Here is a 5,229-nt window from a genome sequence, read left to right as displayed (position 1 = left end):
ATTGCTATCGAAAGCCATACTATAAAGCTGATTCAAACAGTAAGCTGTTATTTTCCAACAGGTTGTAAGTTCCTATTTGTATATGATACAGTCATATACAAACGACACAGCATTCATGGATTCCTTTTGGGTTCCACATTGTATAAAAAAAGGGGTTATGCAGGTCAGAAAAGTAAACAATTTGGAACACAAACGTGTGTTACTTATCCCTGTACACAAACCTGCACATTGGAGACTAGTGGTATGTTCTGGTATCACAACTGTTTACATAAGCAAATAGTTTAATGGTATTGAAATTACCTCAATTGATTGGGTTCATTTAACTATGTCTTATATTACAGTTTATGTTTATATTTTGACAGATTGTATACATCCAAGAGGGATACTTCGTTGTTGTTGATACACTTAAAGCATTTGAGAAGGAAGTAGCCACAATCGTTAGGTAAGATTATCCCTACTCTATTACATAGAATGAGAAGATACATATAATACATATGTGTGTTGGGATAAAAGGGCAAATCTGTGCCACAAAGAGTTTTGCATACAGACGATGACAACTGTAGTATCAGAAAGCTCAAATACGATTAAATACATGGTATTCACTTTAAAATTGAACAGAACATTACAGTTTGCTTTCTTTTATCATCTTTCATGTTGAAAATTCTTATGTACACTTATTTTTAAATGTTTTTTATCAATTTTCATTAACTTATTTTATACTTCTCAATAATTCATACAGAAATGTTACTCTCATTGCACGTATCAAAATCAACATCAAAATAAATTATAGATATTATTAATTGATTCATGTCCTGTATTTTTTCCAGAAGGAAATGATTCGCCAAGAGATTAAAGGAGAGATTTTCCGCGGAAACATCTGTGTAAAATAAACATGGAGCACTTTTCCTGCTTTTGATTTCTTTGGTTTTTTTCTTCATTAAAAAATACTAATCTTCCATCTCCATATTCTATACATCTTCAAATACCACACTTTCGGGGAAAATGCATTACATTTGCATGGGAGCCCAAACCTACGTTCTAGAACGCAGTTCACTATTCATTTGCGAAAAGGCCAAAATTTCAAAAGGTAGAGAAGAACTGCGTTCTAGATAGAGCGCAGTTCACTTTTCAATTGCATATAAGCCCGATTCTTAAAAACTAGAGATAGCTGCATCACCATATTTTCACAGTGGTAGTGAAATACCACTAGTAGATGCCCCTGAAAATTTCGGGCCCCAAATATGAATTCTAAATTTTGAATTGCGAACTGCGTTATAGAGAACGCAGTTCACTATTTGAATTGCGAACTGCGTTCTAAAAACCGATTGCCGAAATAATTCTAACCGGTATTTTAGGTGTTTACAATAACAACGAGCATGGGTTCTTCGCGATTTCAATCGATATCGTAAAAAATGACACATGACATCGCATTTCACGTGTTGTTATTGTTTTTTCAGACATTCAGCAACAGACTCACTAGAACTTAACGCACACTTTCATTTAATTTTATTATTATCTCGTCTGAAAACATGTACCCTATTCATTAGTTATACAATTTACAGTTTTGAACAAAGACTCGTGACGTAATGCACAATTAAACATCGTCAAACATTAAAGAAATGGATGGTAGCACATGTATAAACAGTGACCTCCCTTTTGAATTTTGGAAAAAGGGGTTTAAAAGAACATTAATCTCAAAATTGGGCATTCCTTTGATAAAAATTACTGACATTTTGGACAAGAAAGTTACAATTCCATGTACATCATCTAAACAATTTCTTTATAACAGTTGTGCATCACTGACTGTGAAAATATACAAGAATGCTAAAAAAATCACAAAATAAATGGAAAACAGCTAAACTACTTGATTACAATACAGAAAAAAAGAGAAAGAGAACTCCAGTCAAGGCTACTCCACAGAAATTAGCCAAGAGAAAATGTTTCAAAACATCTACCCCAAAGTTTAGTGAGACATCAAAACCCTCTTATTTGCAAAAATGTGGATTTAAAGAGAAAGTATATCAGTACTTAATAAATTCCCGATACGATACAGTTTTTAAACTGTTATTAAAACATAGTAAAATGTCTCTGGATGCAATGATTAAAGTCGTTGGGAAGGCAATAAAGAAGGAGGTAAGAAATGCCAAAATTCCATCCTTCCAAAAGCCTGAAAACCTCGACACATTCCACACTTTCAATGCCATGAAAGAGTTGTTGGATGGCTTGCCTTTTCTCACCAATTTCATTCAGGAATCTCTATGCAAAAAAATAAAATAAAATGTAGTTGTGTAAGTTATTGAATTTTCTATCATGTTACTAGTATATCAGTATAGCTTCTGTGCTACTGTGGAATCATTAGAATTCGTGGTGGCTAAATTTTCATGGTATTCGTGGGTAGCCCTTTTCAACATATTTACATCCTCAACGAAAAAAAAAAATAGAAAGAGTATTCTTTATTACTGAAACTGAAAACTGACGCACCCACGAAGTTACATCCCCACAAATGAGCCAAAAACCAACAATCCACAAAAATTGACTTCCACGAATTTAAATGATTCCACAGTATTTAAGAATTGGTTCATTTAAAATATAAAGAATATCTTTTAGAGATATATACAACAATATCCTCACTGGAAAGCCAGCTATTTTAATTAGCTTTCATACTGTAGCTAATTACCATGTTTAGCATTACTCTGTTCTTTTTTTTTTAATTTTCATTGTAATAACTATAAAATTGTGGTGGTCAGATGGGGTCGATTACCAGATGCTATATAGCTCTGGTAGAACACCTAACTGGAGATTCAGCCGATCTGGGTTCGAATCCTATATTATTTACCTCCTTTCCTTTTACAAAATTAACTTGCATTTCAATTGGTTTGATATGACACACCAAATACTGTTTAATTCTAAAGATGAGAGAAGTCATGTTTCATGAACATTTTCTTCATCAATTCAAAATGGATTTTTTATTACGTACCTGTATTAAATCAGGATAATTTATGAATTTTCAGGGATGACCAAGGTAAAGTAGGTCCTTTTGTTCCTGCCCTTGGATTTATCTTGGGAACTATCCTTTACATCCAGAAACCACTACAGCATAATTTCTTGCAGACAATTGCTTCTGTTGAAATGTATAGGTCTGGTTGCAATCAGAAGGTATGTGTAATTTCATATTTATATATACATGTATATATTTTCAAACATGATTACTCAAGACTTATATTCATGTATATGATAAATATTAACCAAAATAATGCTCAAATTCAGATTTTTCGATGGTTTCAAAAGTTGGGCTGGTGCAAAGGAATAAAAGGGACTCGTACTGCAGTGGACCATTAGTTTGCAAAGAATTTGATTTAAGAAATGAAGATAATAATTTTTCTATTGATCGACGTATCAAAGAAAAAATTGACCGGAAAACTTCATCAATGCGCGTAGCGCATTGATGAAAAAGTTTTCCGGTCAATTTTTTCTTTGATACGTCGATCAATAGAAAAATTATTATCTTCATTTCTTATCATTTAATAAAATATTTTCAAATAAAAAAATGTGAAGTGTTATTGATCAAAAATGTAAATAATGTAAATGAAGCGGCGCGTATGAATACAAAACAACAACAGCAACAATATTCAAAATGGATACGCCTTCAGCTGATGCAGAGCTACTGGGCTGAATTTAATGGATTAAACACAAATAGTGAGTTAAAATCTGAACCGGCTGAATTGAAAACGAAAGGAAAATACATGCGATAGCTTGTGATATCATTCACTGTGCAGAAAAACTCGTATTAAAACTAGTTTTCATGTGAGATCGCTGGAATATGCAACTGGACATAACCATCCAAGGAAAAGCGATCGTGGACGAAAATAGCTGATATGTCGACAAAGAATAGTATTTATAAGCGACTTTTGTAAACTTTGTGGTACCTAGATAGCCAGTGATGTACTTAAATGGTATATATCTGCCGCTTGGAATTCACCGAAGGAGTTGATGCATTACTCATAGCCTTTCTTTACGACGCTTATTTTGATGACCGATCATCTACGTGTGTAAATTTAAAAATTATCGTTACCAAATTTGAACAGCAGTGTTACCATGCCTATATGTTCGTTATAATATTGAAATCCTTAAAAGGAACAGCCAGCCTCGCTGTAAATGTTGATTGATCTCAAGCAAACGAAATCGTGAGAAGACGCTTAATTTTCTATTTCGTGAATCAAACAAAGTGTTTTGTGTATTTTTGAAGGTTAAACTTTCAAGTTTTTATATTCACAAGTTTGCATTTTGTTTGAGGACAATAAAACAGACACAACTTTACATTTTGTTGACAGTGTTTATCTTGGAAATTCCCGTTCTATAAATAGTGTTAGATCAGAGCATTTGAGAAAAGTAGATCCGGCTGAAAATTTTATTGATGCAGGTATCAAAGAAATTTTTCAACCAATCAGAAGCGCCGATATCTCATCAAACGAATAATTATTAAATGATACAAAAATCAAGACTTGGAAACATTGTGTAGAGGTGACTTTAATCTTCCATTAATGAAAATGAAATGGAAAGATGAATTTCCCCTAATGAAAAAGAAATGAAAAGATGCATTTCCTCTATACAGAGTGTTATGATCATCACTTCACCTGAAATGTACGGATCATTTCAAAATTCTCTATGAACAATTTTTTTTCATTGCATGAGTTGATTGTTTCATTTACTATGCATACTTTTTTAATTAGCAACTTTATCTCTTTACAGCTAGAACTTGGACACCCTGTGCAAAACCACAGACCTGATATAGACCAACCAATGCCAGAGTCTGACTCAGAGATATCAGATGGTGACCAAATTTCCTCTGATTCTGATAGCCTTGATTCTGAAGTCAATTTCAGCAGTTAGGTGGATGTTGAAGTATTCCCACTCCCCTCAGATGACGAAGATGAGGTCCAACCAGTCCCTTTGGATAATTCCTCCCTAGAAGTAGAGGATAGACAAAATCAAAGTACATATGCCAATACACTATATATATCAAACACATACACGCATGCACGAATGCACGCACACATGCACATAAATATCATTTATGAACCTGTATTAATATGCATATCTTTTCTACTATATAAATACCTTTGATATTTTAGACCCTAGGTATAGCATTTGTTGGGACAATGTCCAAAAGCTAAGCATCAGCCGACATCACCTCCGGCAAGAGAATAAAACGATGCTGTGGGCTTTGTG

The 5,229-nt window shown here is 33.4% G+C and overlaps 1 long non-coding RNA gene across 1 annotated transcript; it reads right to left on the bottom strand.

The window, feature by feature from the left end:
- Positions 1–1,588: 1,588 nt before the first annotated feature.
- LOC136275874 (uncharacterized) lies at positions 1,589–4,949 on the bottom strand. The gene is made up of 3 exons (XR_010714373.1): positions 4,784–4,949; positions 2,978–3,121; positions 1,589–2,256 (listed from the first exon to the last, which is right to left on the bottom strand). It is a non-coding gene; the product is annotated as an uncharacterized lncRNA (long non-coding RNA).
- Between the last annotated feature and the right edge of the window lie 280 nt (positions 4,950–5,229).

This window comes from Magallana gigas, chromosome 5, assembly GCF_963853765.1.
Source record: "Magallana gigas chromosome 5, xbMagGiga1.1, whole genome shotgun sequence".
NCBI lineage: Eukaryota > Metazoa > Mollusca > Bivalvia > Ostreida > Ostreidae > Magallana > Magallana gigas.
This window is presented reverse-complemented; position numbering and strand designations above follow the sequence as displayed.